Here is a 12,465-nt window from a genome sequence, read left to right as displayed (position 1 = left end):
ATCTTCTGGGACAATGATTTTCCCTAGTTCCCGGCACAGTGCTACATTATGACCCATTGTTTACGAGTGCTGTTTTCTTTTCAAGACAATTTCAGTGCGAAATTGGACCAGTGAAGCACTTTCTATCAGTTGTGGTAGTGTGTATTGGCTTGAAGTCCCTGCACTGCAGGGTGATTGTCGAGCAACGCAGGGGGAGGCATCTGAGGTGCAATCTGATGTCAAACAGTGATAGACACAGTCCTCAGCTGTATGCTTACAGTTAATATTGCCAAACTCATTTCTGTCCAACACCAATATCTCATCAGTTAACACAATTCCGCCAAAAAGTACAAGTAGTACCTTTCACTTCAGCCTTTTCCCCACCACCTTGTAGGTGCGGGGTAGAGTTTGATTACGTCTGCCATTAGTTTCGAGTGGTTTGTGAAATTTTATCCCAGCAGGATAACACCAGTTGCATGGCATTGTCAATTTTTTAACTGTATTGCGATTTGAGTCGCTCCTTGTGTAGCACTATCCATTTCTTTTTTTGGGTCATCAGTCTTCTGACTGGCTTGATGCGGCCTGCCACGAATTCTTCTCCTGTGCCAACCTCTTCATCTCAGAGTAGCACTTGCAACCTACGTCCACAATTATTTGCTGAATGTATTCCACTCTCTGTCTTCCTATACAGTTTCTGCCCTATACGGCTCCCTGTAGTGCCATGGAAGTCATTCCCTGATGTCTTAACAGATGTCCTATCATCATCTCCCTTCTTCTTATCAGTTTTCTGCACATATCCCTTTCCTCCAGATTCCTTTGTAAGTAGGTTGTTTAGGTTTTTATGTTGGTAACGCCATGTAGCACTCTATATGAAAATCACTGACTGTGATCACTGACTGTGCTCTGTGAAGGCTGTGGTTGGTTTGCATTGTTGGAGTAATATACACCATTGTAGTGTTGGGCAGTTGGCTGTTAACAGCGCGTAACGTTGCGCAGTTGGAGGTGAGCCGTCAGCAGTGGTGGATGTAGGGAGTGAGATGACGGAGTTTTGAGGGCAGATAATCTGGACAGAGAAAGTAAATTTGTAAGACTAGATGTCATGAACTGATTTTATATATATATATATATATATATATATATATATATATATATGTGTGTGTGTGTGTGTGTGTGTGTGTGTGTGTGTGTGTGTGTGTGTGTGTGTGTGTATAATATGACTTTTGAACAATATTAAGGTAAATACATTGTTTTTTCTCTATCAAAATCTTTCATTTGCTAACTATGCCTATCAGTAGTTAGTGCCTTCAGTAGTTTGAATCTTTTATTTAGCTGGCAGTAGTGGCGCTCGCTGTATTGCAGTAGCTTGAGTAACGAAGATTTTTGTGAGGTAAGTGATTTGTGAAAGGTATAGTTTAATATTAGTCAGGGCCATTCTTTTGTAGGGATTATTGAAAGTCAGATTGCGTTGCGCTAAAAATATTGTGTGTCAGTTTAAGCACAGTCATTCATAATTTTTCTAAGGGGACGTCACACCTTACGTTATCAGTCCACCTAATTGTCAACATTCTACTGTAGCATCACATCTCAAACGCTTCGATTCTCTTCTGTTCCGGTTTTCCCACAGTCTCGGTTTCACTACCATACAACGCTGTGCTCCAAAAGTACATTCTCAGTAATTTCTTCCACAAATTAGGGCCTATGACTGACACTAGTAGACCTCTCTTGGCCAGAAATTCGCTTTTTGCCATTACTAGACCACTTTTGATGTTCTTACTCCGTCCATCATTGGTTATTTTACTGCCTAGGCAGCAGAATTCCTTAACTTCATCTGCTTCGTGACCATCAATCCTGATGTTAACTTTCTGCTACTTCTCATTACTTCCGTCTTTCTTCAATTTACTCTCAGTCCATATTATGTACTCATTAGGTTGTTCATTCCATTCAGCAGATCATGTAATTCCTCTTCACTTTCACTCAGGATAGCAATGTCATCAGCGAATCTATCATTGATATTGTAACGTTGTTGGTTTATTTTGCTATAAAAGCGGTGCAGATTGACAACAAAAGCGGTTTAAAAGCTGTGAGCTATCTGAGGAAGTTAACCTTGCATTACTGCGCAACTGTTTCACCAGGTTTCACCAGGTTTCTAGCTTACCAAATTCCCAACCAGACTAACATTAATTATAATCTTTGAATAGTCATACGACAACCGGTGATATATATATATATATATATATATATATATATATATATATATATATATATATATATATATAAAAGAGAATTTAAATAAAAAGAAATAAATCAGTTTATATTTGGAAATTCATTTTAACATTGATCATTGAAATTTCAGCATATTAAACTTGAGTCGTAACTAAGCTGGTCTCGAAACGAGACAGGCTACTGCAAAATCTAAGGTTTTCCTGCCGTTTGTTAAAAATGTAACGGAAAGAATAGGGAGGATCTTGACGAAGCGGAATATTACCGTAATTTACAAGCCCACCAGGAAGATACAGGAATACCTTAGGCCTGCCAAGGACGCTCGCAAACCATTGGAAAAATCTGGAGTGTATAGGATCCCATGCAGCTGTGGTGATGTTTATGTGGGTACCACTAAAAGAACTGTTTCTAAATGTTTCGAAGAGCACAAGGGAAATTGTAGAAGAGGAGAAACGGAACGATCAGCTGTTGCGGAGCATGCTTTCCAGCCAGGGAACCACAATATTCGTTTCGAGGAGACGCAAGTACTAGCGGCCACGAGCGGATATTACGAAAGGCTCTACAGGGAGGCAATCGAAATCGCTAAACACCCTAATAATTTCACCCGAAAGGAGGAGGACGTCAAATTAAACGGTATATGGATGCCGGTGTTAAAGAAGATGTGTACCACTCGTCCACTACTGGGTGATGGCAACGGCGATCGACGGAGACGGACAGCGGCCAATTGCACTGACGTTTTAAAAACACGTGACGTCACGCCGCGGCGCGGGGGCGCGCGGACACAGAATTTAGCGGCAGTCAGTAGCGAGCCAGTGTGTGTGTTGGACCTTCCATCGAGCAACGGACCCCCTTGAAGATGTCTCCCGCACTCGGAGACGAAACGTTGGGAATCACCACAGAATTCATCAACCGACCACGGCATAACAGCCCGGATAATTATAATGAACATAATATTTTTATCCACATCACTAATGTGGTTCACTTACGTTTTAATAAATCAAATGCTACTTATTAATTCACTAAAATGAATAGGATTATGCCTTGTGCAAGTATAGGTCAGGACAGCATAGGGTTCACATGTTATTTACACACACACATGCACACCTGTTGTCTATTCTACAAACTAACTACCCATATACATGCATTACTCAAAATTCTACTTCTATCCACTACTAGTTAATCCAACAAGCTACTTCAATACTACTTCAACAAAGTGTTTACACCACTACAACATTGTTCTAATTCGTCCTCTTCCTGACGCTCGCCGCATATGTCTTGTCACATAATAAATATGGAGAACTTTCCTTAAACATACACAGTAAAAAGGACAATGGTTATTTACACGCCAAAACATTTATACCAGTAGACACACTCGCAATTATACATTTATCATACTCATATATTCACACATAAAACAGTAAGAAAATATCATCCAACATTACGTTATCACAAGAATTAATCACATTGTTCTAATTCGTCCTCTTCCTGACGCTCGCCGCATATGTCTTGTCACATAATAAATATGGAGAACTTTCCTTAAACATACACAGTAAAAAGGACAATGGTTATTTACACGCCAAAACATTTATACCAGTAGACACACTCGCAATTATACATTTATCATACTCATATATTCACACATAAAACAGTAAGAAAATTTCATCCAACATTACGTTATCACAAGAATTAATCACATAGATGACTCTGAGAAGGGTAAAAACATTTTCATTATACAGGTTATACTACATTTTCTTACCCATTTAGTTCCTTCTTTACGTTACCTTTCGCTTCCAAATAGTTATTTCGCCTGTGGTGGTCATTCTGGATTCATTTCTCATGAATGGCAAAATTATGGTCACCTCTATTCTGTAAAACAGTTTCATCTTTACATATTGAACTTACAATAGACACAAAAGATCCGAATGCTCCTGTAGTTTAAATGACAAATCTTTTGCTTCATCCTTATTACCTTAAACCAAGCTTTCCTTCGGTCTCATAATCAAAATTATTAATCTTCCTCTACCTTCAAGAGGGAAATTTCCTCAGTACAAATCATATAGGCTGCAGTGCATCCCGCACCAGCGAAAACAGTAAGCTCTAATGCTCACACCATCAGCAAAACACATAAACGTCTCTTTTCTAGGGCAAGTATTAACGCAGAATAATTTTTCAGGCTCTGGCTCAACATCAATCAAGACTACAGAAAGGATCCATATTTCTGTTCCATCCTCCATTTGCTGAAAACTGCTCGTCATTTGACTGCCATAATACTATTTCAGGGCCACGTAAACTACACAAACCACCACTCTTCTTTCACCTTGAAGGGAATCAATCTACTTATGAAATCCACAGACAGCACTTTACGCACTCAGCTGTAAAGAACAAAAAAGACATATATCATCAATATTAACATATTAGCGTATATTGGGAAGTCATTTGTTAAACAATCGTATTATCGCATCCTGTTTTCAAGATTCCAAACTTACTTATTCCTTTCTCAGAGTTCTCCTATCTTAAAATATTCATACAGCGCGCATACTATAGTAAGAGATCCTCATTCATACTGACAGATATAGAATAGTAATAGATAGATAGTAGCACTGAAAGCAGAAAATCGGAAATACGGCTACAAACAACAGGGGACCTGGGTTTGCCAGACCCATAATACCCACAGATCGGATATTCCCCTGAGTTTTGCATTAATTCAACACAGATCTTGCTTCTCTCAGGAGTGACTCGTTTCAGTTTACACAAAAAAAGCATAAACAGCATTTCACTCGTTCACAAAGAAACCTTTTATCTTCACCTTTGAACCAACCTAAATCCTAAATGCAGAAGGAAAAAAAAATTAAAAACATCACTTCAATCAATCACATAGAAACATCTTTATCATTATTTTTACCAACATATTATTCAAAATGCATACGTCACAAATTTAAACTAATCAATTCTTTCTCCACACCGTCCTCTCTACTTCTCACTGTCCTTTCTACTCATTTGCCATGTCGCTCATTAGTTCCGATTGGGCGCCTTCTGCGCTGATCATTTGTCATTGTCGGTTTTGTTCATTACCATTTGCTGGATTATGTCTAGGGTTAGCCGGCCGAATTTCAACATCATGAGGTGTTCCGCCTACAGTCCTATTCCCACCGTATTCATCGTAGTATCGATTCTGGTTGCCGTACCTGTAGCGTTCACGATCTTGTCCACGTCCTCGATCATTTCCGTTGTTCCACCTGTGTTCGCGACTGTTACCCCAGTTTCTATACGGCCGGTCCCGATTATTGTTCCGTTCGCGTCGCGACGACCAGTCACGTAGTTGATTAGTACTACGGCCACGACTGTGACCGCGCTGCTGTGCCCCGTAATAACTTTGTGCTTGATTAGGCGGGCATTCACCTGTATTGTATTCCAACTCTTGGAGAAGTGTATTAAACGTTTCCACGTCCTCTTTGCATCGTCCCGCAAGAATGACGTGGCGCAAGTGCATCGGCAATTTGGTGATGCATATCCTAATTACTTCTGCAGGCCCGTGTGGGTCGTATAGAAATTGATTTGCCTGCAGCATGTGGTCGAATAGGCGTGCTGGACTGCCGAAACCAGACTGGTTCAAATTTGGTAGCATGATTATGCCATGTTTGACCCTATCTTGTGCCGCTTCCGACCAATAGGCGGACAGAAAGGCTTGTCGAAACTCCCGAGTGGAGATGCAGTGACGCGCTGCCGACCTCATGCGAATCGCCGGTTCGCCTTCCAAATAGCCACACATATATTCTATCTTATGTGAACTTACCCAGTCGGGGGGAAGACTAAACTCAAATTGCTCGAGCTATGATCGTGGATGTATTCCTTTTAGCGAATTTCGAAATATCTCAAACTTTCTCACCGTAAGGAAATGTTTGAAATCAAATCCCCGCATTTCCTCCCGGCGAGGCCCGTGAATGTTTTTTTTTTCTCATGTCTCCCCTCAAAATACATTCTTCGCTGTCGTCAAAATCCCCCTCGTGGTCGGAGTCCCTGTCTGCACTGTCCGTACGGCTATTTATAGTGCTATTGGCGAGTTCGGAATCACACACCATGCGGTTTTCCAGATGTGCCACGCGTTCTTGTAATTCGCCTGTTACAGTTTTGTGCCACCTGTTCACTTCGAACTGTCCCTTCTGAAATCTAAGAAGCGAACGCACTTCTTCGGTCTCTGCGACCGCTGCCGGTGTAGTATTGTTATCGCTCTCCGTCACCTTCATCGTGCCTACGTTATCCGCTAATGCCGCAATCTTATCATGTATTTGTCTGTTGTCCTCCGCCCCAATCTGCTTCAATTGTTCTACTCGCTGTTCGAGTGCGTGAATCGCTTGATTGTTGTCCGCTACTGTGTTGCTAACGGACGCGGGACAATGCGTTTCCGCCTCCTGGACCCTCGAGAGTACCTGCTGGAGTTCCTTTTGGCATTCTTCTCTCAGCGCTTGGAAATTCCTAAGTAGCTGTTCTTCGCTCTCTTTACATTCCGCATCGCAACTCCGCTTGCCCTGTTCTAAGGGTTGCAGACGACCATCGATTTGTTCAAATGTACGGCCTAATTCTTTCATAATATCACTTTTTATTTCACTTCCCAGATTGTTTATTCTTTGTGAGATATCATCGGACACTCTCTGCATTGACTTGTCGACTTTATTTGTCTGCTGGATTAGTTTTTCGTCTATTCGTTCGCCTAGCTCTCGGATCGATTTTTCGGATGATTCTTTTTGTTCTCGGAACGATTTTTCTGATTTCTGCGTCATTTGTTCCCCTAGCTCGCAGATCGATTTTTTAGATTTCTGTGCCACTTGTTCGCCTAGCTCTCGGATCGATTTTTCTGATTTCTGCGTCATTTGTTCGCCTAGCTCTCGGATCAATTTTTTAGATTTCTCTGTGTTTCCTTTATTTTGTTGCACTAAGGCTTTCATGAGTTCTGCCAAATCCATTTGGTTAGTTGGAGGTAAACTAATTTCTGGCTCTGATGTGAGCCCGTTTGTCCTGTTTTGCATTTCCTCTGAAGTATTCCCCATTGCATTTTCGGAACCGTCCGGCGGGTTAATATTCGAAATCAAATTATCGCCATGGTCCATGTTGCTTAAGTTGTTGGACCGCCTACTTTTAGCTTGGTTACGAGTCTGCATTAGTTCAATTTATACCCGGTACACAACACACGAATCAGAATAAACGCATCCCCCAAAAATTACGACAGCCACACGAAAGGTACCCAACCTAGTACGCACTTTTTCACACGCAAAACAAATTTGTATCTTTGATCGAAGTCAGTGCAATTTACAAGCGAGGAAAAAAAACACATACATATAAAACAAACAAAAATAGAAAACAGAACAAGACAAACAACACAACGCCGCTCAACAACGCCGTGAATCTTTTGAAAGTCTGCTCAGAAACAACGCAGAAGTTGTTTGAGCGCTGTAGGAAAAATTTAAGATTATACAACGCTCGCAATCTAACGTTTCAGAGATTCCAGAGTCTAGCGGAATCACAGAACAGGGTCGCCATGTGTAACGTTGTTGCTTTAATTTCTGGTGTAAGCGGTGCTGATTGACAATAAAAGCGGTTTAAAAGCTGTGAGCTATCTGAGGAAGTTAACCTTGCATTACTGCGCAACTGTTTCACCAGGTATCCAGTCTAGCTTACCAAACTCCCAACCAGACTAACATTAATTATAATCTTTGAATAGTCATACGACAACTGGTGATATATATATATATATATATATATATATATATATATATATATATATATATATATATATATATATATATATATATAAAAGAGAATTTAAATAAAAAGAAATAAATCAGTTTATATTTGGAAATTTATTTTAACATTGCTCGTTGAAATTTCAGCATATTAAACTTAAGTCGTAACTAAGCTGGTGCCTTATTTAGGATTGTGAAAATGTGAGATTGTAATCTTACAGAACACATCAAATATGGAGCTAAGATTGGGAGACTGCATACAACACTGCATTCATAAAATAACACACGAAGAACGTTGAAACATGTGCAAGAGGAAATTAACCACAACCAACCGATTCAATTTTCACCCAAAGAAATTACGTTCGTAGCACAATCCTGTCCATCATGTAATTACCACACACTGGTATACTAAATTCATACTAACTCTCTGTGAAATCTTCCCAAAAAGAATAGCTGAGGGCTACTTTGATGATTACACCACATGCTTCACTTGGTCAACTTGGTTTACACAAAGCGTGTAACTCCACAATAATTTTGATAATTAAAATAAATTAGATCGAAAAGCAATTTACAAAAGAAAAACCTCGAACTGGTTACTAACGTCTTACTATTAACTTGATGGATCAAACAATTATATAAGCACGTGGTACTGGTCTCACAAAGTACACCCCACGTGGGTTGAACATAAAGAAAAGTTGCTATATTGAAAAATATTGTCAAGACGAGATGTTATAATCTCACGCACACTCACATTTAAGATTGATGATCTTAGTTAGAGTTACTGATCAACACGTGGTTCCACTTTACTCACAAAGTAGTGACAAAGCAACTACTGGAAAATATTCTGAACTTCACACTCGAAATACACTGCGTAACAATTTAAGATAACATTAGATATTTTAGAGCTAAACCTGAAATAAAGGTGATTAAATTTTCAGTTAGGCTGAACTTAAGAAATCCATTGTCTTACGGACTTAGCAGACACGCGCGTAGCCGGAGATCTTACCACTTCAGACGCTCTCCACGGACAGACTGCTCTGGTCCCTTCCCGAGGGGTGGCTCACTAATACAAACGGAAGTAGCCAGAGGGGCAGCTTCCTATACCAACATGACAAGGGACAGACAGGACCATACTAAGGATAGAAACCTCTTTGTTTTCAGAAAGTGTAGCTACCTGTTCCGACGTTGGTCCTACTGTTCTCTAGCAGACAGGCTTGTCTGCTACCCTCAAGCATGCAACTAGAAATACATTTGCTCATTAATCCTCTCACACAGAAGGGAAGGGGGATGACAGTATCTTATCATATACAGTATATAAAAGAAAGCGGATGTAGGTTCCTTATGAGACTGTGTGACATGAATTACATATAAACTGTGTTTTAAAGTGTAGTAGTGGGACAGATAGTTCTTGTTTATGTGTAAAAGTAACTCGTTTCACTGCTCAGTCTCCGCCCAGATAGTCAGAAACACCACAGTAAATTTAGAAGAGGAATTTATGCCGTAAATGACAACAGATTTAAGAAATTAACATGAAAGGAATCCAACAGAGACCTTTCAATATCGTTTCACCTTCAATTTTAATTCCACTCCTGAACCTTTCCTTTATTTCCACCATCGCTCCTTCGAAGTACAGATTGAACAGTAGGGGTGAAAGACTACATCCCTGTCTTACCCTTTTTAATGCTAACACTTCGTTCCTGGTCGTCCACTCTTATCATTCCCTCTTCGCTCTTGCACATATATTAATCTTCTCTCCCTATAGCTCACCCCTACTTTTGACAGAATTTGGAACATCTTTCACCATTTTAAATTGTCGAACGCTTCTTCCAGACGAACAATCCTATGAACGTCTTGCTTCCATTATCAACTGCAGCGTCAGAATTGCCTCTCTAGTGCCTTTACCTTTCCTAATGCCAAACTGATAGTCATCTGACACATCGTCAACTTTATTTTCCCTTCTTCTACATATTACTGTTGTCAGCAACCTGGATGTTTGAGCTCTCAAGCTGACTGTGCGATAATTCTCGCAGTTTTCAGCCCTTGCAGTTTCCGGAATTATGTGGATAATATTTTTCCAAAAGTCAAATGGTATATTGCCAGGCTCACGCATTCAACACACCAGCGCCAAAAGTAGTTTTGTCGTCATTTTAGAAATTCTGAAGTAATGTTAGCTATCGCTTCTACGTTTTTTGATATTAAGTCCTCCAAAGTTCTTTTAAATTCGGATTCTAATACGGGATCGCCTATCTCTTCTAAATCGACTTCTGTTTCTTCTTCTATCACATCAGACAAATCTTCACCCTCAGAGAGACTGTCAATGCAATCTTTCCACCTCCCTTCTGCATTTAATAAAGTAATTCCCGTTGCACTCAACCCAGATAACCCTGACGTCCTTCTGGAAGGACGACGTCACTCACTGCTGAAATTATTTATTTTTGCGAATAACGCATTGTTGCAACGGATTGTGACGCATTGTTATATGAAGTAGGCAGAGTCAGTTGCGCACTGCGACAGTTAGTTTGACGCTGTCGTTCATAGTGAGTGAGAAACTGTGTCTTGAAAATAGGGCCTATTTTACCATGGACGAACTGACTGACCTAGTCATCGATGTGTATGTATACTTTGTTTCATATTGCATCAATAATTCTGAAACTTGGCATATAATATCTTCAAGAATTAACCTATATTATTTACGGGTTCATATTACGATTGAAAGTTTTCGTCAGTTGTAATTCAATAATGTTTTCAACCGTCCTTCCTGAAGGACGTCAGGGTAATATGTTGTCATTTTGTATTCAGAGAAAACGATGTACACTGATGGAACTTTTGAACATGTTAGAATCAAAAGATGAGGAAATACGTAATGCTGGCACGTGTAGTAAGGATTATGAAACGAAAGGTATGGGGTACGGTGTGGTAATGACTTATGTTGACCAGTTGCTCCCACATGTTCCATATAGAATATACTTTGATAACCTCTTTACCAGCGTTGAACTACTACATGACCTAAAAGAGAGGGGCGTGGAAGCAACAGGAACAATAAGAGGAAACAGAGCTAAGAATTGTACTCTATCATATGTAGATAAAATGATAAAAGAAAATAGAGGATCATATGAAGTTTGTTCTGACTCAGCATGCGGGATTTCCATTGTACGTTGGAATGACGACAGTGTTGGTACTGTGGCCACTAACTTTGACAGAGTGCAACCACTACGCTCTGTAGCAAGATTTCCCAGGGAACAAAAGAAGAGGATTAGTGTGTCTCAACCTAACTTATTACACTCCTACAATACTCATTTGGGAGGCATAGATCGAGCTGACCAAAATGAATCCCTATATACACTCCTGGAAATTGAAATAAGAACACCGTGAATTCATTGTCCCAGGAAGGGGAAACTTTATTGACACATTCCTGGGGTCAGATACATCACATGATCACACTGACAGAACCACAGGCACATAAACACAGGCAACAGAGCATGCACAATGTCGGCACTAGTACAGTGTATATCCACCTTTCGCAGCAATGCAGGCTGCTATTCTCCCATGGAGACGATCGTAGAGATGCTGGATGTAGTCCTGTGGAACGGCTTGCCATGCCATTTCCACCTGGCGCCTCAGGTGGACCAGCGTTCGTGCTGTACGTGCAGACCGCGTGAGACGACGCTTCATACAGTCCCAAACATGCTCAATGGGGGACAGATCCGCAGATCTTGCTGGCCAGGGTAGTTGACTTACACCTTCTAGAGCACGTTGGGTGGCACGGGATACATGCGGACGTGCATTGTCCTGTTGGAACAGCAAGTTCCCTTGCCGGTCTAGGAATGGTAGAACGATGGGTTCGATGACGGTTTGGATGTACCGTGCACTATTCAGTGTCCCCTCGACGATCACCAGTGGTGTACGGCCAGTGTAGGAGATCGCTCCCCACACCATGATGCCGGGTGTTGGCCCTGTGTGCCTCGGTCGTATGCAGTCCTGATTGTGGCGCTCACCTGCACGGCGCCAAACACGCATACGACCATCATTGGCACCAAGGCAGAAGCGACTCTCATCGCTGAAGACGACACGTCTCCATTCGTCCCTCCATTCACGCCTGTCGCGACACCACTGGAGGCGGGCTGCACGATGTTGGGGCGTGAGCGGAAGACGGCCTAACGGTGTGCGGGACCGTAGCCCAGCTTCATGGAGACGGTTGCGAATGGTCCTCGCCGATACCCCAGGAGCAACAGTGTCCCTAATTTGCTGGGAAGTGGCGGTGCGGTCCCCTACGGCACTGCGTAGGATCCGACGGTCTTGGCGTGCATCCGTGCGTCGCTGCGGTCCGGTCCCAGGTCGACGGGAACGTGCACCTTCCGCCGACCACTGGCGACAACATCGATGTACTGTGGAGACCTCACGCCCCACGTGTTGAGCAATTCGGCGGTACGTCCACCCGGCCTCCCACATGCCCACTATACGCCCTCGCTCAAAGTCCGTCAACTGCACATACGGTTCACGTCCACGCTGTCGCGGCATGCTACCAGTG

Source organism: Schistocerca cancellata, chromosome 7 (assembly GCF_023864275.1).
Source record: "Schistocerca cancellata isolate TAMUIC-IGC-003103 chromosome 7, iqSchCanc2.1, whole genome shotgun sequence".
Lineage (NCBI taxonomy): Eukaryota > Metazoa > Arthropoda > Insecta > Orthoptera > Acrididae > Schistocerca > Schistocerca cancellata.
Note: the sequence above shows the minus strand (reverse complement) of the source record.